Source organism: Culex pipiens, chromosome 1 (assembly GCF_016801865.2).
Source record: "Culex pipiens pallens isolate TS chromosome 1, TS_CPP_V2, whole genome shotgun sequence".
Taxonomy (NCBI): domain Eukaryota; kingdom Metazoa; phylum Arthropoda; class Insecta; order Diptera; family Culicidae; genus Culex; species Culex pipiens.
Genome location: NC_068937.1, coordinates 96429748 through 96454480, shown reverse-complemented (window position 1 = coordinate 96454480; position 24733 = coordinate 96429748). Strand labels below are relative to the sequence as shown.

Genomic DNA, 24733 nt, shown 5'->3' with positions numbered 1-24733 from the left:
CTCCTTTTTCAACAACTTGCAAAGCAAAACCATTTGTCTAAGTTGAGCACACTTACACTCTGCCACATACAGACAGACACCCACCCACACACACACCAGACAAACCTGACACGTCTATTCATCTATTCAAACTGGGAAAAACAAAGGACCGCACACACACACACATTCGGCAAGGTGGTTCATCTTTTATGGGTAGGTTGTGCAACTTTATAGGTTTAATTAAATTTTCGATGAAATAATCGTAATCTTCAACATTTTTGGAACATTGCTTTATGAACTTTTGTTAAAAAAGCTAAAATATTTTCCAAATGTAATTTCTGGTAACCCCTCAGAGCTCCATTTGTTTTTCCCGTGCCCAAAATCTAGCAGACATGAGTAAGATATTTTTAACCTAGTGAACGTGTCAATTCTAATGACACTTAGGCTTTTTCAACTTATGGCTTGCTTTGTTTTTGCCATCAACAGACAAAAACAATCCACCCCCATACTTTCATGACGTCAAGAAGTTGTCGTGCCGAAAGCAACAGCCTACTTGACTGAAAAATACTTTCAGTTTTGTTGTCCATTTTTTTTAGGATTTTTTTTAAAGTGAAATGATCCTAAAGTAAATTTTTCTCCCTTTAAACCCGATAAACTGTCAACACTTTCCACTACCATTTGAAAGTTGACATACTTTAAAAATTACTTCCATAAAAATCAAAACTTGCGAGCCATCAGCCAATAAAAATCTGCTCAACTACCACCAGCACTCCTCCGTTCATCGTGAGGTGGCGACCGGAATGTCATATTGTTGGAAAGTTTCGTCAACACATAAAATCAACTTTTTACGACACTTGCCAAAGTGTGCGCGCTGGCATCACTTCCACCAGGTCGTCGTCGTGCCTCGCGGGGTAACTTTTGATTGTTTCAACAAAACACTCTGCAAGGTGAATTTCTGAGAGCAAAAAAAAGTCGAGTCGAAAACTTTTGCCGCCGCCATATTTACCGCCAGTGACAGTTCGTCGTTGTCGTGCTAACTTGTCGCAACTTGAGGCCAAATCTAGTCGAGAACGTCGTTTTGTGCAGCTCGCATTGCCTCACCTATTGACCTTTACAGATCCCCAAGAATCGATTTCAATCCTTGCCAACTTGCCAAAGGGATTTCAGGTCAGAACGCGTTTGACACATGTACATGCCCGACTACCGCAAACATTCGTAATTATTTGGGACAATGCACAGAATGGTCAGCCAAACAAAAAGCGTTGTTGTTATTGTTTACATTGCGTGCTCCTGGTTTTGTTTTTTCAAGGTCAACACGTTTTTCTCGGAACGTCAAAAAGCGACATGCGACAAGATAGCACGACAGCGTCAAATTTGTGTAGTGCGGCAGTGTTGCCAGAGTAGTGTTTGGGGGCGAGGGGCCTCGTTATCAACTTATCGAAACAATGCAGACGACACTTTTGCGAAAAGGAGAAGCGCGCGCGGTGGTAAACCACTTTTAAACTTTGTTGGCCTCGGTGACATTTGCGAAGGGGGTTGCCCAAGTAACATTTTCAGTTTTGTACCTATCTTGAGGAGAGATTGAAGTTATCTTAGCTAAAAATGACCATAAAGCCATTTTATCTCCAGGACAACAATAAATCAGCATTAAACCTGAGTTAAGAGCAAAGTGGACTATTTTAGGAGGTTATCATGACCATTTATTAGGAGTCATCTAAAACTCATCAGCATAGACATTGATTTTTAAAACACTCTGCAGGTGTATTTAATTGCTTAAATAAAACTTATGCTCAAGCTTCTTAAATTTATAACCGCACAGAAGAGGTTTTCAAGACTGAAATAAACTTTCATTAAAGATGTTTTCTCTCGTTGAAGATAAAATTGATTTGTCGAAGGAAAATCAGTTCTAATTATAATCTCGTTAAATTCAATAATTCTTTATGAAATAAATCACAAATGGCCAATGAAAAAAGATTAAATTATATTGATAACTATAAAATAATATCAAAATAATAAATTACTGTGACTTTACGCAGCCGTTCTAACTGAAAAATTCTTGCCATCAAAATTTCACTGGTCAGTTTTCTTAGATACCTCGAAAAAATATGCATCGAAGGCATGAATCGTTCAAAATTGCATCGATTTTTTATTTTGATGGACCGATTAATTATTTTTTTTCTGAAAAATCAACATGGCTTCCATTTTTGGCCGTTGCTTTTTCGTGTTAATATGGCTGAACTCATAAAAACTATTCTCTCTTAGTCAAAGCAGTTATTAGGGCCATTTTTCTTAAGAAGCTCTTGTACAAGAAACTTTAAGAGCTTTGTTTCTTGCGAAGCTCTTGTTCAAGATTAGGCAAGAACATGTAGACTGCAGTGAGCTTTAAGGCGATTTTAACCAAGAGCAAAAGGCGTAGTACTGCGACCGTAGCGCATGCGAATTTTAGTTAGCAGGAGGTAGATCCAAAACGTTTTTTATGGTTATTTTTTCATCGTTGGATTAAAAACAAAATACATTTTTTTTCATATTCTTTATTCATTTATTTGATTGGGATCATCATAAGTTTTCCTCGCATAAAGGAATTTACCGTCGACACAACAACACTGATTTTAATAAACAACACTAGACCAACGTTAAAACACTAGCACTCCGCGACGAACTTATCCGCTTCTCGGAACGCCTTATCCAGCTTATCCTCGAAAGGCTCTGACGGACAAACGGATGGCCTAACTGATGATTTGTAGCTTGTCGATTCTGCGCGTCGGCTTCACGGTAGCTACGGAATCGGCGCCCATGATGATTCTCGTGTTACTCGATCAACACGTGCCGGAAACAAACATCTACTGCCCATGCATGTCAATGGACCAAATCGGCATGTACTCGATCACCCTCGGATAGGTGTACTCCATTACATCCGCGCTGGAGCCGGAAACGGGCGAAAAGTATCACTTGTTTATTGGGATCACAAATTTTGGCAAAAGTTTCTTTGACACTAAACCGACCGACTGTACAAAAAATGTGATTTGACAGATCAAGTTCAAATAATCTGGAAATATGCTTTCATAGAACAGAGTAGTTTTAATTTAGTTTCAAAGCAGTTTTGACAATGCTTAAAAGTCTTATAAATAACCTCTCTGGGATAGCTTTAAGAGAAACAATGAAGTGTGATATAAAACTATGTTCCATGCTCTTAAAGTATTCTTAAAGATATTTTTAAAACTTTCGTATCATAAACCCAGCAAGTTTTGATCAATGTTTTCATAAAACAGAAAAGCAAATTTCAAACCTTTTATAAAACCTGTTAAGAAGTAAAGGCATTTTGCTTGTTACTTGGGTGAGGACCTCTTCTTGACGGTGAACTTTCCCGTGATAGGCAGCACAGTATTCAAAGTGTTTCACCTTTTGTTGGCCCGCGTGGCAACACTTTCGGTTGGGGGAAAAAAATTCGTCTTTTTGGGTTGTTTGGTTTATTAGATAAGGATCACAGAAAAATATCTCGATTCAATCAAACTGAGTAGTTCATGACATGACCCTACTCGGCTGTGTTCTACACAGAAAAAAAAATCATGGTAATATTACATCTGGGAAGGGGTATATCTTTTATGTCAGAAAGAATATGTAATTTTACCCCTGAAAATGTGTAATTTTACCACTATTCTGGTGTAATGTCGCTTTTTCAGTCTAAATTGAGGTAAAATTACGTAAAAAAAGAGGTAATAATCAACCTTCCAAAATTAAACCTTCCAAATATACACTTTTTTTACTGTGTATGGACACTGCTTGCACTAATCCCTTTAGTGACCTTGACCTTCAGTGAACCCTCACTGGAGTACATTCTACGGACAATCGTCTGCCTGATCAGTGTGAAACCCGGAGTGTTCAGTGTTCTATGGTGAATCATGAACCGGGATGAGTTGGAAAAAGTGCTCAGAGAACCATCGCTGGTGGTTTTGAATGCTGGAATCGATTTAACTCATTTGGAGCAGAGTTATACCCTCGAAAGTACAGTCATCCCACATATTCGGAACGGTTTCCAGATTGGCCAATGTTCAAAAAATCATAGCAAATCGATAATTGAACTTAATGATTCGTTTTTACCTTCATTTGAAAGCTTTTCTTGCGATCTTTCGAATGCTGTATCGAACATCTGCAAATTTTAACTTTTATATGAAGTTTTTGAAGAATTACTTTGACCCTTGAAATCCACAAATTCGGAACACTTTTTTCTTACGGATGTAAACAAACCTTGGTTCTCTCCAGGAGTACATATTTATTACCAAATAACGACTTCACTCACTGAAACCAATGAAACTCAAGCTTAGTGATGGTTTATACATGGTTTGATAACTTTTTTTGTGAAAACATCAGTTAAATTCAGGTGTTCCACAATTGTGGGAGGCACAATAACATCCCACAATTATGAAACAGGCCATTTGGAGGCAAGGGGTTTCCAGCATCAAGGATTACTGACCAGTCTAAATGGAATTACCAGGATTACTGGCAATATGTCATGAATTACTTTGATTTCCCAGAATTACTTGGGATTTCCAGAAACCACGCAGAATTGCTCAAATTTATTAAAATAACTTGGAATTACTGCCTAGCTTCCGGCATAATGAGAATTGGATCGAATGACAGCTGTCAAATGCACAAAACCACGTGCTTGGCAATAGTACGTCCATCCCGGGAATTCCCGGCATAAAATTCCCGGGATTTTTATATGTTGTACGGGAATTTCCAAAATTAAACAAAAATCATAATTTGGCCTGGAAATTATATTAGTATTACAATTAATTAGTTTAAACTTTTAAATTTACATAAATTGGTATCATTTTATTTGTTGTCATTTTTGTTTTTAGACATCTTAAACCAATTTTCAAGCTGTTTTATTCATGCAGTTCCACTCGCTGCATCCACGATGTTTGTATGTGTTATCTACATTCCTCCCAAATTTGATAACGAAAAGCCGCTGTTCGATCAGCACAGACACTCCTTGACGTGGATAGTTTCCAAGATGAAAGCGAACGATAGTCTTATGGTGCTAGGTGACTTCAACTTCCCAGCCATTCGCTGGACGCGCACACCGACGAACAAACTGATTCCAAACTTAGCCCTCACTCCGACCAATGAGTTAAAGCACAAACTCCTGGATGAGTATTCTACCGCAAACCTTAGCCAACTGAACGACATGTGCAACAACTCAAGCAACGTTCTTGACCTATGCTTTGCCAGCTCTGGGACACCGATCAACTTTACCCTTCTACCAGCTCCTCTGCCTTTGGTGAAAGACGTGCGCCACCACTTTCCGTTTCTTGTTTCCATTTCCTGCACGACGCTCGATTTTCGTGATGTTGCTGGTAATACGTTCATGGACTATCGTAAGGGAAACTACGATGGCATGAACAACTTCCTGACCAACATTAATTGGAACCAACTACTGGCCAACCTTGACGCCGACACAGCTGCTGATACTTGGACAGGTGTTCTAACAGACGCCATCAACACCTTCGTTCCAAAGAATCAGCGCCAGCCTCCAAGACATCCACCGTGGTCAACACCCCGACTGCAGATCTTGAAGTCCAGGAAACGCGCTGCCCTCAAGAAATACGCCAAACACCCGACAGATCGATGGAGAAACCATTATAGGTCAAGAAACCGGAAGTACAGTATCCTGAACAAACAACTTTTTCGTTGCCACCAACACCGAATCCAAAGCCGATTGAAACGAGACCCCAAGAAGTTCTGGAACCACGTAAACGAGCAGCGGAAAGAGACACGTCTACCAACTGCGATGATACTCGAGAGTATAAGCGATCTGTTTCGTCGCCAGTTCAGCAGCGTATTCACCAACGAAGCAGTAGGGGAAACGCACATTGCTAAGGCTGCTAGCAACGTTCCACTGCGACCTCCCATTGGACCTCACCCGGTGGTCACTTCCGAGTCCATCCGTCGTGCCTGCGCCTCTCTCAAAGGTTCTACCAGCTGCGGCCCAGACGGCATCCCCGCGTTTGTGCTAAAAAAGTGTTGCGATGCACTCGCGGAACCATTGGCTCAACTCTTCAATACCTCGCTTGCTACTGGAGTTTTCCCGTGTTGCTGGAAGAAGTCCTTTGTTTTCCCAGTCCACAAGAAGGGCCCAAAACGTGATGTCCGGAACTATCGCGGAATTGCTGCCCTCTGCGCAGTCAGCAAACTGTTCGAAGTAATCGTGCTGGATTTCATTTAGTTCAACTGCTGTGACTATGTCGCCCTGGAACAGCACGGCTTCATGGCGAAACGTTCCACCAACTCTAACTTGGTCTCCTACTCGTCCTTCATTCTTCGAACCATGCAGCAACGGAAGCAGATCGATGCCATCTATACGGACCTATCAGCGGCTTTCGACAAGCTGAACCACCGCATTGCTGTTGCGAAACTGGAACGCCTAGGTTTCGGCGGGCCCATGCTCGATTGGCTACGCTCCTATCTCACTGGCCGTGAAATGAGCGTTAAAATCGGTGACGTGATTTCCGCTGCTTTCTCTGTTTTTTCAGGCATTCCGCAAGGAAGCCATCTGGGCCCTCTGATCTTCCTCCTCTACATGAACGACGTGCATCATCTTTTAGGCTGTCACAAACTGTCGTATGCGGGATGATATCAAACTGTTCACCGTTGTCGAGAATGATACCGACTGCCAGTTTCTTCAGGAGCAGCTCGACATGTTCGCCAACTGGTGCTCCGAAAACAGGATGGTTCTGAACGCTTCCAAGTGCTCGGTTATCTCTTTCACACGCAAGCGCAACACAATGTCTTTCCACTACACACTTTCAAACACCACCATACCTAGGACCTCCTGTGTGAAAGATTTAGGTGTGATGCTGGATAGCAAAATGACGTTTGCTGACCACATTACGTATACAGTCTCCAAGGCTTCCAAAACTCTTGGCTTCATCTTTAGGATAGCTAAAAACTTCCGGGATTTAGGCTGTCTCAAAGCTCTTTATTGTTCGTTGGTCCGCTCTACTTTAGAGTACTGTTGTATTGTTTGGGCTCCCTTCTACCAGAACGCGATTCAACGCGTGGAGTCGGTCCAGCGGAAGTTCGTTAAGTACGCGCAACGTCACATTATCTGGCCTGATCCCGCCAATCCACCGAGTTACGCAGAGCGCTGTAAAATGCTTAATCTCGAACTTCTTACAGTAAGGCGTGACGTTTCCAAGGCGACCTTCGTTGCAGATCTCCTTCGATCGTCCATCGATTGTCCTGCCGTTTTGCAACTGGTAAACATAAACACTCGCCCTCGCGTACTCCGCAATCACTCGTTCTTGACTGTCCACAGGGCTCTCACAAACTATGGGCAGAACGAACCGGTTTCAAGTATGTGTCGTGTTTTTAACTTGTGCTCAGATCTGTTTGACTTTGACATCTCCCGTGACACAATCAAAAAACGATTCCTTAATCACCTGAAATCCCATCCCTAACCTGACGATACACACGTAGATTTTAGAACTGTGATATTTTTTTTTTTAATTTATTGAGTTAGTTTTAAAGGTGACCCCGTCTTGTATCATTTGAGTTTTGTGTACTTGTTGATGCGATAAGATGAGGTGGTTTTGTGCCTTTTTGAGAAAGTGTCCTTTATCGATAACCAGACACAGCTCAAGGGGGCTTTTGTCCACCTCCAATAAAGAAAATAACCAATAAAAGAAAAAATGTCATATAGAAATAAATAAAAAATAAATATTTATAAGATACTTATTTAATTTGAATTAGAAATGTGGTGCATATAAAATTCAAAGCACAACAGAGAACAGCAAAAATTTGTTTAACACTGGAACGCCCAACGCGTGTCCAACTTACACAGATGCCCAAGCCTCCCAAAAAAGGAGGAACAGTAACTTCACGCAAAAAAATCAGGCCGGTTTGAATCAACAAAATATTTTGTTGATTTAAATTGACGATTTTTTGTTGAATCAGATCTCAAAACCAACTGAAACAACTCAAAATTTTGAGTCAAATTTACTCTGTGTATTTTATCAAACCTTTTTGGAAATATCAACAAAATTATCGCGTTGATTCTACTATGAACGACGTTGAATCAACTTCACTTTGTTTTTTGATTTTAATGAAATTACTTGCTGTTCACACGTGCCCGCTATCTGTCAAAATGTTCTTTCTTTGGTTTTGATGAGTGGCCAGTGAACAAGCTCCGGAGTTCGATTGCTGTCGTTCCGTGCAACAATTCCGTTGGTGTTCTAGAAGTTCTGCTGCGTGTAACTTTAAAGGAGGAGAACCATTCAAGTTATGCAGAATTTAAGAAATCTCCCAACATAATAATCATCGGTCGAACATGCTTGGTAAGCGATTCAGCATTTTACTTCAAAAGTCCTTTTTCAATGCTCTTCCCACCCTTGCAGACCTTTGTGGAAAACAACGTAGCCACGATTCACCGGCAACATGGCCCATTTAAAGCGGGAGGCAACTTAACAAACTCGTCAGTTTATCAGAAAGCGGCGTTGCCACCGACAACAGGTGCGGTTCAAGAGCAGCGATATGACACTCGGACTGAGCAAGATGGGAGGCATGAAGCATCAGATTGAGTTATGTTCTATCCAATAAAATAAAAATGCTAATATCAATAAATAAATAAATAATCACTATTTTTATTACAATTCAACATTTTTGTTAATTCAATTGAAAGACTAAGCTTATTTTAAATAAAATGTGTGAGTTGTTTGAACAAAAAATCGACGTCGTTTCAACAAAAATCTGATTTGACGTACTTTCTGTCAAATTTCGATCAACAAAAAACTGCTTAGAAGCAACAAAATACGCCAATTTGAATCAACAAAATTTGAGAGTTGATTCAGTGCAAAAATTTCGTTGATTATATTCAACAAAATATTTTGTTGATTCAAACCTCGTACAGGCTGATTCTACAAAACATTTTTCTGCGTGTTCAACTCACTGGTTCTCGGGCATTACTCAACCAATCGGGACAATTCTTGTTTCCAGTGATTTGTAAGAATGTCTAGATCCTAAAATTGTGCAGAACTTAATTCGATCTATTCTGTAATTTTTGCAATCAAAAACATCGTTCCACCTTTTTTAAAACGACTGCCGCCGCGGATTTTTTGGCGATTTTTTTTACACTTGAAAAAAAAAGTTGGAACGATGTTTTTGATCGCAAAAATTACAGATTTGATCGAATTAAGTTCTGCAAAGTTCTATAATCATCTAAACATCTAACAAATCACTGGAAAGAAGAATCATCTTGATTGGTTAAGTTATGCCCGAGAACCAGCGAGTTGAAGTTACCGTTCCAACTTTTTTGGAGCCTTGGGCGTTGGAATGTTAAGCTATCTAAAAACTGCTATCCTTGTTTAGATTGATTTTAATAGTATTGAGCTAATTCTATAAATTTAAAGCTTGAAAAACATAACAAATATAAAGAAAACATAGATTTTATGACTTTTTTAAAAACTAAAAACTTCCCGGGAATAAATAAATATTTTTCCTGTTTTCCGGGAAACTCAAAACCTGGGAAAATTAGACGTCCTGCTTGGAAATCATCGAACAATTGGGTAAATATCAACATCATTTTGAAAACTGATTTTGGCGTTCGAGTGCATTTAAAATTCAAAGCACAACAAAGAACAAAAAAAACCTTCAAAACTATCTAAAAGTGCTATCCCTGTTTAGATTGATTTTAATAGTATTGTGCTAATAGTTTGATTTTAAAAACATAACTAATATAAAGAAAACATAGATTTCATGACGTTTTCAAAAATTTCCCGGGATAAAAAATATATTTTTTTCCGTTTTCCGGTAAACTCAAAACCCTGGAAAATTGGACGCCCTACTTGGAAATCATCGAATAATGTGGTAAACATCAACGTCAGTTTGACAACTGATTTTGACGTTTGAGTGTTTTTCATCCGAATACATTTGAATTAGAGAGCATCCAAATTGGCGGACATTTCGAATCCGCTCTGTACTTCTTACAACCATAAAAAGCATCAATGAAAAGCAAAATGCATTCTGCCGATTTACCTTTTAAGAATTACTAGTAGTTACTTGAATTAATGGGAAATACACGAATTACTGAGTAACTATGGAATTACTCGAATTACTACGGAATTACTAGGTAATTCCAGAATTACAGGAATTACTGCAGAATTGCGGAGTAATTTTGGAATTACTGAATTACTTACTCAAAATCCGAATGATCCCGTACTAGCTGTAACTTTGGTTTCATACATGAAAATTAATAGGCAATAAATAGAATTATAAAAGGTTTATCGAAATTATCTTTTTAACAGTTATTTTTTATTATTTTATTATTTTCTGAAGTATGTTTTCACAAACAAGAATCATGGAATTACCAGGATTACTGGGATTATTAGGAATTACCAGGATTACTCTGGAATTACTCAGTAAATCCGGAATTACAGAATTACTTGCTCAAATTCCAAGTAATTCCGGATTAGTGACCAGTCTGACACGATGCTGGAAACCCCTTGTTTGGAGGCAGTGTTTTGCTGCTCTGGACAAAATAGTCTTGGAATGAAGTTTTTTGTTCAAAAAGTACTACTTTTACTAGTGAAATAGCAAGATAATGTCCAAATGAAGGTTCTAAAAATAGTAAGGTCGACAGAAAAGCTATTTTTGGCATGCTATTGACAAATTATCATAAAAGTGTTCCGAATTTGTGGGTGTTCCGAATATGTGGGATGACTGTATTATACGGATGCTATCCCTGTTCAATCCTTTGACCAAATTGTTGGTTTTCGTGGATCGGAAGAATCAGCTATCGTTAGCAACCTGGTACAACTCTTGTTGGATACATTCTGCCGTGACGTTACAACGGGTTGACGTTTCTTTCAGGGCTGTGGAGTCGGATCTTTTTGGGGACCCGGAGTCGGAGTACACCCAAAGGAAAAAAAATATCTCAAAATCTGCAACAGTGGATTTGCTGCAGAAAATGTCACATTTTATAACATTTTTTGCAGCAAGCCCCTAAATCATTTTTTCCCGCGTGTAAACATTTCAGCGATCTGCAGTTCTCACCAACACATATAATACTGGCCCGTCCCCGAGCAACACTCCAAAGAGGAGCATATGTTAGTGCTCTTTCACTCACTTTTCATCAAGCGTCCATGGCTCGGTGGTAGCGTGTCGGATAAATAACCAAGAAGTTGGTGGTTCAATCCTCGTTCTGTTAAGGGTCTTTTTTTTTTGTGAAATACAACCAAAAGCCGTCGGTAATGTCGATACTTGTCGGTAACGGGCAAAAATGTCATACCCCTATATCGCAAAAACTGCATGAGGACAGTTTTCATGCAGATTCTGATATACTTTCATGCCGCCATGATCACAATCATGCGACGGCCGTTTGGGTGTAGGAGTCGGATTCGTCAAAACTCGAATGGCTGAAGTCGGAGTCGGAGCCGGAGTCGAACATTTCTGATAAACCCGGAGTCGGAATCATTTGAGACAATTTATGAACTTATTTATTGTTTAGTATTTCTTATAATGCAGGTTAATTTCCAAAACCTTCATATATTTTAAATTATTAATTTTTTTGAATCGCGAATCGGTAATTCGTTAATTTCGGAATATACCCTTCTAATCCGGCAGCAGCTGAAGATTCATGCAGTCCCACGTCGCGTTCGGGTTCGGGTGTAGACCTACGGAAGACCTTGCCGCGAGGAAATTTTCAGAACTTAGATATATTTTGAATCGCGAATCGCGACATATTTTCATTCAATTTATTTTTTCGTACAATATATATATGCCATTATGCTTTTGAAGCATTTTTGTTGTGATTTAAAAGCTCTTATTGTGTTATTTGAATAAGATCACTGAATGATCATCTGTTAATCCTCTCTTATCAATGTTTGTAGTGTCATAACCTTGGCCAAATCGGTTAAGGTTAAGAGATCGCTTTTTATCGTTGAAGTTTATATCGGAAAAATCGCGAAAATGTATTGGTAAAAACATCGTTGCAGTATTTTTCTGCCGGGTGGCGCAGATCTAACACAAAATTGTCCAATTGTGAGATTCTTTTAGGAAATTTAATTCCCTACAACTTTGTCGAAGGGTGCAAAACGATACGAGTTGATCCTGATTTTTGGTGTCCAGACTCGATTATCCGAAGTTTCGATTATCCAAAGTTCGATTATCCGAAGGTTTGTATGGGACTTCGGATAATCGAACATCAAATTCGAGTTCTGCGACCTAATTTAGTCAAATTTGAACCGTTGATTGCTTTTTAAATTAAAAAATGGATTTTTCAATATTTCATCACCGCCTTTATGGCCGCCATCTTGGATTTAAAAATTCTAAATCACTTTACAGTGGTTCAGGGGTTATACGTATGCTCAAAAATCAAAAATAAGACAACGAAAAAAAAAAATTTGCGTGATTCGATTATCCGAAGAATCGATTATATGAAGTGAAATTTTTCCGAAGCCTTCGGATAATCGAGTTTGGACTGTACGTCCTAAATACCACTTTCAAGTATATAAGCCGATTTCTTATCATCGCATTGCTAATAACTCATCAGGATCAACTCGGATCTTCTTGCACCCTTGGACAAAGTTGTAGGAAATTGAATGTCCTGCAAGAATCTCACACTTGAACTAAATTGGGCGAGACCTGCGCCACCTGCTGCCAGATTTCTGAATCGATGTTTTTCCCCATATATTTTTGCGATTTTCCCATACAAACTTCAACGATAAAAAGCGACCCTTAAACCTTATCCGATTTGGCTCAAAATTGACACAGTTACTTATTATTGCTTAAAGAATCGATCCAGGGGGTATCTCTTGAGATTTTCCAAAAATTTAAATTTTTCTTGTCTCCCTATTGTTGAGATTCTTGGCTGCCTCTTTTTGCTTGTATTTATATTTTCTTTCAATTCAAATTTCACCAAATTTGATCAAACTCTTTCTTAAAAAAGTATGCAAACAGTCATCTTTTTGTCCGAAAGCGAATATCTTGGAGGTTTCATGTAGATTTTTAATTTTTTTTTCAACAAGAAAAATTATTTCTATGAAAGATTAATTATTATTACTGTTATTATAAAACGGAAAACTATAGTTTCACTATCAGTGCTCAACAAATATGATAACGTATTTAAAGCATTTAAAAAATTATATAGAGCAATTTAAGCTCAAATCGGGAATTTTTCTAGTACTTTTATACCCGACCCTCTCCGATTTCAATGAAACTTTGTAGACATGTTATCCTAGGCCTTTATAAGCCATTTTTGTGTATATGGAGCTAATAGTACTCGAAAATAACATTTGAGCAGGGCGTAAGGTATATAAATATTTTTGTTTTTTGCAATTTAAAAATCACTGTATCTCGAAGCCATTGCATCGTACCAAAAAGTGGTCAAAGACAAACTTGAAGGGAATTGGACGAGCTTTCTGAAAAAAATACACTGAAACAAAAATATACGCCACTTCTATGAGATTTTTTGATTTTTAAGTTTAAAAATTAATTTTCAAGGTGATGTCACGATTTTTTTTTCGTTAATTGCAGGATGGTATGTCTCTTTTAAAATAATACAAAAATCATTTACTGAAACTGTAATTAAACTTATATATGTAAGCCCATACATCCAATTGAAATGCTGTCAAAGACAAACTTATGGGAAATTTTACGAGCTTTCCGGTAAAAATATTTACGAGACTGAAAAATCAAGTCAATCATATAGAAATTGCCAAAAACCACCTAAAAACCTATTTTTTCAACATTTTTATTTTTAAAACCGCTGTATCTTCACAAGGATCGGACATAGAGCAATGGTCAATACTTTTATGTAAAATTGTCTGGAGAATCAATTCCCACTATCAGGTTTTTGAAGAATTTGACGTTTAGACCACTTTTCAAAATGGTATACTAGACCGGAAACAGCACAATCACAGAGTAACCCAGAGTGACCAGTCCGAAGAAATGTCATTTATTTTTTTGGCTCCATAAGGTTTGCTTGTAGCTGGCGTGCGATGTACCTGCGATGTACCACCAAGTTAAACCAAAAATCAAGAGGCAGTGCGAACTCTGTCTTACTCTGTGGCACAATACGGATATGATGGAAATAGAGCATAATTGGAGCCTAACATTTCAAAAGGGCACAACATTTTTGTAAACAATAGTGTATCCCTTTCACTCAAAAAACAGTTTGCATAAGGTGTGAGAGGGATACACTCTTGTTTACAAAAGTTTTGTGCCCTAATGAAATGAAAAGCACGAATTATGCAGATGATGCGACTGGTTTGGCGTTATGGGAGTGTTTGGATGAGCTTGAGGACACCCAAGGAAAGATAGATGGTAAGTTTTACAATGTATGGATTGTGTTAAACCTTTCCAAATATGAACGAGTACTGTGCACAAACAGTCCACTTTTCGTTAAAATTGCAGTGCCCAATGATAGGCCACTGAACATAGCCGAACTTTTGCTGATTCCATTCTCCTGGCATGTTTGGACTGCTGACGATCCTAGTTTCGTCTGAGCTAGTCGAATTTCGTTGGCCAGAGCATTTCAACAATGATCCAATTCTGCTGGTGGTTTGTGGTTTTGAAATACGCAACCTTCACCAAGCTGGCCGACTTGAGAAAATCTGCTTTCTTTCGTTGATCATTCTGATGTTCTTCATGTCAAAACTTTGGAAGATCTGCTAGAATCAGACGTCAAATTCTACACTGATCTGGAAAACAATCCTAGATTCAATGAGCTGTCAATCGTTGGTGGAAAGATGGTTCAAGGCAACATGCTGATGTACAGCGAAACAGTGCCAGGTGTTGGTATTGTCTGCATAAATGACTTTTGTGCAGTGGCGTACTAAGGGGGGGGCGGTGGGGGCGGTCCGCCCCGGGTGTCACCCATCTTGGGGTGACACCCGAGCTGATGGGGTGACACCTGACTCGGACGAAAAAAAAAATATAATCGACCTAAAATATGTTCATAACAAATCATCAAGTATCTAACTAATATATATTATCTTTCTTAAACAAAACATACAAGTTAAATTTTCTGAAACATTGATTTTAGATGGGGGTGACACCCAAAAGTAACACTCATGTTTTATAATATGTTTACATAGTAATGATGAAGTTAAGTATTCACAGTTAGTAAAAGTGCATGTTTATATTAGACATATCCTGAAGACTTCAAAAATTAAATATTCAGGGGTGCGGGTGACACCCGATCATCAAATAAATAAATTTTGAAAAAGATACTAATATGTAAGGGGTGTAATTAATGTACAAGCTTATAAAAAGAGTTAAATCGAAAATGTTTTCTCGTAAAAATGTTCTTGTGCCAAACCACTCTTGAGTTTGATTTTTTTTTCTCGGAATGTAGGTTTATTTTTGTTTTCTTCGGCAAAGTTCCAATTGAAAGCAAAAATAAAAATAAATCACTTTGAATTGAAAAATTAAAAAAAAATTAAAAAAAAATTAAGGGTTGCAGAAAACGGCAAATTATTTAAATCACAATCAGGGATAGAATAATCGCCAAAAAATCTTCTTCGCTTGCGAACTTTCATCACCTGGAGCCGAAACACGCAAAACTATTTTTTTTTCACAACAAAATGTAAAAAATAAATTTAATCAAAAATCAAAAATATTTTTTGCCAAACAATGCAAATTATGATGTTTTTCGAAATTCAGTTTTTTATTGTTGAAAAAGATTCAAATATTTTTTTTCTAAATCTTTATGATCAGACTGGAAGAAAACGAACGCTTTTTCAGTAAATAAATATTCCAGCAAAATCTTTACTAGGCAATAATGAGAGACACAAAACGATCTTAACATTACCATTGTTTTCTTTTTCATTAAATTAACAGCGAATATATTAAGCTGAAAATTCTTTAAAAAATTATTTAATAGGATTTTTGACTTTTTTTGTACCAAATTTTATCATTTCTTAGTTATTAATAAAATTTGAAAAAGATAAGGAACAAACATTAAAATTATACGAAATATAATTGCATCATCATTTTTTTTGTTATTCGGGTAGTAGATTTTAACTTGAAAATGAATTGGTTCAAAATTCATATTTCATTCTTTCTAAACCCGATACTTCTATGCAATGTTAGGTCAAGCAAATACAAAAAATGCATCAATTTCAACATTAGGTCTGCAAAATTCCAGAACCATGCTTGTCTTAGTTTATTTTCAACTCGGTCTGAAAACTTTATGTAATTTCAAATTACATTTTAATGATAAAATATTGTTAATTGACTGTCAAAGTTAGTACCACTCTGAGTGTCATTAATAATTTTGATGGGAAATTTAACGAAAATTTCAAATAGGTACGAAAAATCCGAAATCGTTTCTTCAACAAGATTAACTAGGATTTTGATTTTCTTTGTTAATAATATCTCCTTTTTGTTAGATAGTATTAATTCCAGACATATACAAATGATTCGAGATATTATTTACAAAAAAAAGATTAAAAAATATCGCCATTTGTCAGGTTAATTTTAATTTGTTTATTGTTTTATTATTTTTGATTCAATGAAATTGTTTTATCAAATTTTGCCTCGACCGAGCACTAACGGCCATGTTTTAAATTTTATTTTAAAAATTGTCAGGCAGATCAGAAGGGGTCCACAGAATTATGATTTTAAAATAAATAAAATTTACTTTGTGAACATAGTTATAATTTATGTTTCAACAAAGGAAATTTGAGTTTTCCATTATTTTTCCTTCACTTATATTTTTTTAATTTTTCACGTTTAATAAATCTTTTTGGAAAATGTGATAGTGCCTATTTAATACTTTCCAAATCCTCATAAATATTTTACGTATTAAAATGTAATTCTTATTTATCATTTTTTTTATTAAATTTTATATTTTTTAATATTTTTGTTTATAAAAGCAAACTTATTCATCATTTTCCTAAACAACTTCATAAGAAGAATCCTAAATGGGCCGGATTCAACAATAATCTTAAGAGCAGCCCGCGGTATATTTGTTGGTTCGCCTTTGAAAGTCTCTATATAATTTTAGCAACTGTCCATACAAAAATGGTAAGTAGATTAAGACTTGGCAAGAGTGCACAACAACCTTTTCAGACCCTATTATAATTGAAATATACAATAAAAAAGCACTCATGCCAAAACGTTGGATATTTGAACAAATATCCTAAATTATGATCAATTAAAAAATATGAATTAACGAAACATTAAACTACTTGTCACAAAAACCATTTTGATATTTTTTTAGGGTCACTTGCAATTTAGTAGAAAACCAGCACCGTAAATCAAAAAAGGTAATGTAATCGACAATTACATTAAAATACAGATTGCGCAATCTTGGCTCGTATTGTTGCCGTGCTTCTAGAATATATGAAAATCCTTGTGTTGGGATTCGTTTTTTTTTTGTTTTAGATCATAGTAAATTTTACACAGAAAAAGATTATGGTAATATTCATCAGGAAATGGTGACAGATTTTGTGTCAAAAAATGTGTAAAACTACATCAGAAAATGTTGAATTTCCATCAGTTTCTGATGAATATTCATCAGGTTCACATTTTTACACATTTTATAGGTAGGTTACTCAAAAAAGAGGTAATGTTCAACCTACCAAATTTTCAACATTCAAAAATTCAACTTTCTTTTGCTGTGTAGATGATCAAAATAACAACTTTCAATTATTTTCTATTAGGCCTGTAAAAAACACAAATAGGTTAAATTTTTCAATTATCATTGATTTTTTTTATTGCAACCAATAATTTTCAATATAATGTTTTATTTGCTATATGTTTTATTTGCTTTAAATGTTAAATATATTTATTTGTTCATTTGAAAATCAGTTTTTTTTATAATAATAATGTTACAAATACAAAGATGCGTGAAAGTCCATTCAATACCTGAGGAGAGCAATTTACAAAAACTTAGTTGACTCCATTCTTTTGTAAGTGTTTTCAAGTCAAGGCAATATTGATATATTGACAAATATTGAAAGGTAGATTCTTCAGTCTTAAGAACAAAAAAATGTCTTCTGATACTTGTAAGATAATTTTTGAAAAATCAGTGATTTTTGTCATCACTCTGTCCTAGAATTTGAATCAATTATAAAAGTTTCTTTTAAAAAAACAGCTTGATAAAAAAATCTCAAAAAGGATTATTATTTTTTAATATAATAATTAATATATATCTTTTACAGTTTTTTAAATTATTTCATAAAATAAAAAAATATTCAAAAAACATTCAGAACTCGGAAATGTCTTTAAATGTTAATCGAGATGTTTGTTTTGTTTTAAATTGTTCAAATTTTTTTGATGTATGATTTCCCAACAATAAAAAAATCGGAATTTAAAAAAATGCGGTTAACACTGAATCCAAATGCTTGAGACATTTTTCCTCGAATTTTCCTTGAAAATCAGAAATGAGTCTGATTCACATTTAATTTTAAAAAAATATGCTTTTTAAAAAGCAAAACCTTTTTTCTAAACTTCCATCACCAATACTAATAATTTTTCTGGTCCTCGGAAAGATTCTATAATGTTTCAACAAAACCAAACAAAATATGAATTAAACTAATATACGCTTTTCAAGGAAAATTCGAGAAACAATGTCTTAAGCATTAGGATTCAGTGTTAACCGCATTTTTTTAAATTCTGATTTTTTGATTGATGGGAAATCATGCATCAAAAATATTTGCACTGTAAAAAAAATAACATTTCCAGTAAAGTTTAAAGACATTACCGAGTTCTGAATCTTTCCGGAACTAATTTTTAATTTATGAAATAACGATTTTTTTTAAACAAGTATTTAAAAAAATTAAACCATTTCAAGATTTTCTGAACAAGCTGTTTTTTTAAATAAACAAATATATTTAAAGCAAAAAAAGGATAAGAAAATTATTGATTGAAATAAAAATAAAATTCATTGATATTTGAAAAATTTAACCTTTTTGTGTTTTTTCCGGTTTTAATTTTTTTTAAAGCTTAATAGAAAATTATTGAGCTTTTTTATTTGATTAAAAAAAAAAGTTACAGTTTAAAGCTTTATTTTAACACTGAAACACCCAATGCATGCCAAACTTACACGGACGCCCAACGGCAACTTCCACTCGCTGGTTCTTATGCATAATTCAATCAATCTGGACGGTTCTTTTTTTCCTTTTTTGATTTGTAAGAATGTCTAAATGCTTCTAGAATTGTGCAGTACTCGATTCAATTTGCGCAATTTGAGCGTTTAAAAAAAATCGCCCGAAATTCCGCGGTGCCAGCGCGTAAAAAAATTGGAACGATGTTTTTGATCGCAAAGAATACAGATTTGATCAAATTAATCGTTGGAATGTTAAAAAAAAACTAGTGAAATGTCAGTTAATCTGGAGTAAAAAAATTCAATGCAAGAAACCCTAAGTCAAAAAATGTCTCTGTTGATCTGCAGTTCTTGGAAAAAAAACTTAAAAGTGTCTTATCTAAAAAAATACGGAAAATTTACGTTTCAAAATATCCTACCCTAAACCACATATTTTGCTTAGCTATAATTTATTCTAATTCTTTTTAAGTTTGAACTGACAATTATTTTAGCTTCAAACGATTTTAGAAAAATATGGAATAGAAGGTTTTGTAATTACGGCTATACATTATGTATATAAAATCAAATCAGTCTGCTTAATTAAATTTGTTGCCTTTGGAAAAAGGTTTATAAAGCTTTAAAAAAATGTCATGTCTGATAATTATTTATTTTTATTTCGTTGTTAATCAAATTTAAAAAAAAAATTGTCTTATGATTATCAGTTTGATCTTAACAAAAAGTCTAGAGAATACTAATATCGCGCATTTTTTTCAGAATAAATGTTTGATCTTGAATGCTGATTTACATTATGAATTCTTCATTCTCGTATCGAACAATTTTCTGAAAATAAATTCATCATTTATAATCAATGATCATAAAATGCATAACGATTTACTTGAAAATTTAATGAAATTCAAATATTTTTATCGAGCGTATACAAATGTTTAAGCTTTCTAAATTTTATGGAAAATTTTTGATTTTGATTTTGATTTTGATGAAAACAATATTCTGTTTAAACACTATAAAAGCGATAAAAATAATGTATTTGATGACATAACATATTTTTTTGAATATTTTTCATTTTAAAAAAATCTGTTATTTATAAGGAACATCGACGAGCTAAATGATATTTTCTTTTTTAAACTAGATCTCTGATATAATTATTTCGATAATAATATTACGTGTATTTGCACATGAGAAAAAAAAATTCAAATTATGAACACTTTTTTGAAATAGTCGTTGCTTTAATAATAAAAAGTATTATTTTCATTATTTAAAATATTTATTATTTCAAATTGCGAGATTTTCGCTCATTGCAGAGTATTATTTAGAATTCCAGTTTGAAAGAAGAATTTCATGTGACATAAGTTTGGTGGGATTAATCTAGAAAGGGGGGTGTGAGAATGGGGGGAGGGGGGTGAGGGGGGTGAGGGGTGACACCGGGCAGCCCGCCCCGGGTGACACCCGGCCTTAGTACGCCTCTGCTTTTGTGGTCTGTTTGAAGAAGTGGCCTTCGATTATGAGCGGAATCAACCGAAATAGCTCCGCGGTTGGTCTTCAAGCAAACATTTCACACCATGCACGGTTGGTTTGTTGAAGCCGGACTCTTTAAACTGTGGAAGCAGCAACTGGTGGCTGGACTGCTTGGGCAGACGGTAATAACAAAATTCATGCCATTTTAATAACAAATACTGTTAAAATAACAGAAAGTGTTATGGAATCTTCTTGAACAATCCATTTTTGCATAAGGGTTTAATAACAGTTTATGTTATCATAACAAAATTTGTTATTGGTCTGATATTGGTTGAAAGCCAAAACAACTTTGGAATAACATTTTTTGTTATGGAAGAATACCTCTAACTGTTATTGGGATGATCGGATTAGTTGTTAAAATAACAAAAAATAATAACAGAGATTTGTTCGAAGAATAACTAAAAGTGTTATTAGTCTGTTATTACAATAACAATTCAAAAACAATAAAATAATAACGACGAATAACAAATCTTGTTATAAATAACATAAAATGTTATTGGCCTAGTATTTTCAAATATCAAAAAATGTTATTCCCAAGTTATTTTCGTCTGCTCGGGTGAGCATCAGCTTGGTCACATTTCTAGCAGAATTAAGTGTGAAAAGGATTGACCCAAAGTGGTTCGTGAAGTTTGTGTGGCAATGAGTAAATCGATAGAACTGAAAGCGATACAAGTTGGAACTTGAGATGTGTAGACTTCATTTTCAACTCAAAATATTATTCAAATTGAAAAAAATATTCAAATTGAATTCATTCATGTAACTTTTATTTCATTTTAAGCATGGACAAAATCGTCCGACTCTTTAATAAAAAGCCATGCGTCTCCTTCAAAATATGTTAGACTTCCTGGAGTTACTGATAAAAAAAACTCTACCACAAATAGCAAAAGGTTGTCGAATTATGATAGACTACTTTGCTGATATTTAGGGACGTCTTTGGTCATCTAACGACTCCCTGGCTTGGAGTTTTGACCTGTACGCATTTTTAAAGAAAAAAACATTTTCAATGAGTTTTAAACATCAAAAATTTGGCAACGCTATCGGGAGATAATAGAACCTCAGTTATATTTTCCTTGTAATAAAACAAATATATAAAATTTATACAATACTAAAACATGCAAAGATTGTCAAAGTTCGAACAAACTTTTACGAATTCTTTACACCAAAATGCGTCCTGCTCCGCACTTCCCACCATTATTGATTAATTTTCTTCGACAGCTGTGGCTCCCTTCTGCTTCCTCCACACTGGTCACACCGCACCGTGCCCACGCCATTACTCATCCAATACATAATTCATCCCAACCGAAAGTAATGAACTCTTGGCCAGTCAGTCCTCCCAGCAGCCCCGTAACTAGGAATTAATACAACGAGCGCCAGAAATTTATTTCACAATATAACTTATGAGAAAACTAATTTCCGAAAAAACTTTCCCCATTTATTATCACCTTTTGCGCGATTCTCTTGGCCATCTTCCACCCCCATTACAGTTTCTGACTATTTGTCGAAGTCTTCGAACATCCGTTCTTCGAACTCCGAGCTGTAACTCTTCAAAATTTTAAAACAGTGTTGCCAGACCACCCTACCCCCTTCCACTTCCCTTCATTTGAGTGTTGATAAGTTTGAACATTTCTCACCCGTTCTTCGACGTGTTCTTCTTCTAGTATGCTTCCGGGGCTTTTGTAACGCAGAGAGCACCTTTTGCACCTGTCCGTTCATTCATTTTTCACTTTGCGAAACACAACTCTTGCAGCATTTCTTCGCGTTCGCTTCGCAACTCGTCTTTTTCTTTTTGTGCTGTTGAAAGAAATTTGAGCTTTTTCTGTGTTGCTTTCCCGGAAGCATCTTCTCGTGCGCACTGATAAATGTTGAGCATTTTAAGTTTTCCATTCATTTCTAGCCAAAGTTGAGCTTTCAATGGAGGTCGAAAAGTTGCTTCACCCTTCGCGCGCGACCTGCTTGATTGAAGTGACGACGACGGTTTGGTTGTGGGCTAGACCTGAATCTCGTGAGTTATAAATTGCGCTGCTGTTACACCTCTAGACAGATGGGATTTTTCGGCTGGCTCGGTGAAAAGTGCGGATTTGTTGTCTTAAAAACTTACCTTGGTGTCAGTTTCTGTTCTTTTTTAAATTTATTTGTTTATTTCCTTTGCAAATACTAACCATCTTACTTTCTAAAATTAGTTTCTTTCAATTATAAAAGGATTCCAGAGAACTATATTTAACCACTTTTGTTGATTTTAGTGCAAAATATCGCAACAAAAAATTTATAATCGAAATACTGCTAACTGTTTCTTTTATAATTTGCTATAACCAGAAATCAGAAACTTCCATTTTCAAACTGCGATGCCGCTAGAACCACAAATCGTAAAAGGTTGATCCAGCATTATTTTGAAGTGATTAGCGCGAAGAATCGATTGACGCAGTCCATTTTCGAATAGAAACATGGTCCAGATCTCAAAATTGAATCCAAGAGAAAACTTTGAAAATTAGGGTGGTTCATGATTTGGGTGATTTCTACGTTCTCTACGATGAATTTGACAATTACATCAGAGCATACTCTAAAAAATCAGTTTTTTTTAATATCTCAGAGGTATTTTTTCTACACTCGAGATAGCTTGCATTGAATTTCGCCCGCTGAATCTGAATTTTGTTTTTATGCAAGTTTTGTATTATTTTTGTTTAAGATGATATTTTTTCGATAATAATCAACTGAAAACTATTGGAAATGCGTTTTCCTGCATTTTCTATCATATTTATCATGATTGTCTCGTTAAAAAATGTTTTGAATTTTTGTAAATTTCCGATTTACAACTCCGCAAAAAGTTTATTTTCGCGATTTTGTTTTATTTCTTCAACACTTAGACATTTTGAAAATTAATGATTGCAAAACATCTGAACTGGTGTAAAATGCATTTTAAAACCCTTTTTTCATCCAAATGTTGAAACCATTGATTTTATTTTTTGTGTCTTTTCTCGACTTTCAAATTCCAAACCTAATGGGAGCGTTCTTATATTACGTAACGCAGTTGGGGGGAGGGGGTGTCGGAGGCCGTGTTACGTTTCATACAAAATTTTTAAAATTTGTATGAAAATTTTGTTGCGGGGGAGGGGGTATAAAAATCCGTTTTTTGCGTTACGTAATAAAAGAACGCTCCCTAAGCAGTTGTTGAAAATAATACAAAGATGTGTTAAAAAGCGGCCTGTTTCTTAAATTTGAAACTATAATTTTTTCATTTATTCCTGTGCTTTATTTTTGCATTTAGTAACACATGAATTAGGGGTTGGACAGAATTAATGTTTTTATTATTCGTTAATCTATTGACGGGGGTTTTGATATTTTTATCAATAGACTGACGAATAGTTGAGCTAGCGTTCCCACCGTGTATTATAAATCTCGGTACATTTTGACAGCTGATAAACAAAAACATGTACTTGCCTTTTCGCGATTTTTTTAGGTTTAAATATTTACTGTAGCACAAAGGAAAGTTAAAAACGGATCTGATCCGGAATCAACGGAATCTGTGTGCCATTTTAGCCTGAGCCGTCGGATTAAGAACTATCTTTACAAAAGAAGTAGACGGGGATATGGTGGTGGTTTCCGCCTAAAGGAGTAGATTTTTTTTACCAAAAACGAGGACGGGGAGTTAGTGGAAGCATCCGCAACGGTCAACAGTTATGCTATTTGAGTCGTGCAGTGCCAGAAGACGCTCATCAGGGCCAGAACCGGCGGCACCTTCTTATGCCCATTCTGCGTGGGCCGTCTGGCAAAGAAAAGTCTAGCATTCGGAACGGTCCACCATCATGTTTTTTGAGTCCTGTGGAGCCCAAAAACTTTCGCGGCGATGTACAATGAAGCTTATCAACGAGGCCAAAAACCTTTGGTTTTCTGTTGGAGCCCATCAAGCTGCCCTTGAATCAAAAGCAAAACTTGTATGTTTATTTCGTTCCCGCACAATTCCCCTTTTCCAGCATCCCCGGCTAGACTTTTGCTGTGGCTTCTTAGGAACCGTCTTCAGAACCCCGGGCGCTCAGAACTACACACCATCACGACTTCCGGTGTAGCTTTGGCTTATGAAATCAAAGCTATCTTTATAAAACTTGTAGTCTATTTTTCTCAAAATGTCCGCTGGCCATGAACCCATCATCGTTAGCGTTCTTGCCAAGGTGTTCAAGGCCCGTTACAGGATGCACATGG

At 35.7% G+C, this 24733-nt stretch overlaps 1 protein-coding gene across 1 annotated transcript in view; it reads left to right on the top strand.

Annotated features, from left to right (window-relative positions):
* Positions 1–24733, top strand: part of LOC120430290 (uncharacterized) — a 300000-nt gene that overhangs the window by 259328 nt on the left and 15939 nt on the right. The gene's annotated exons all lie outside the window — the stretch shown is intronic.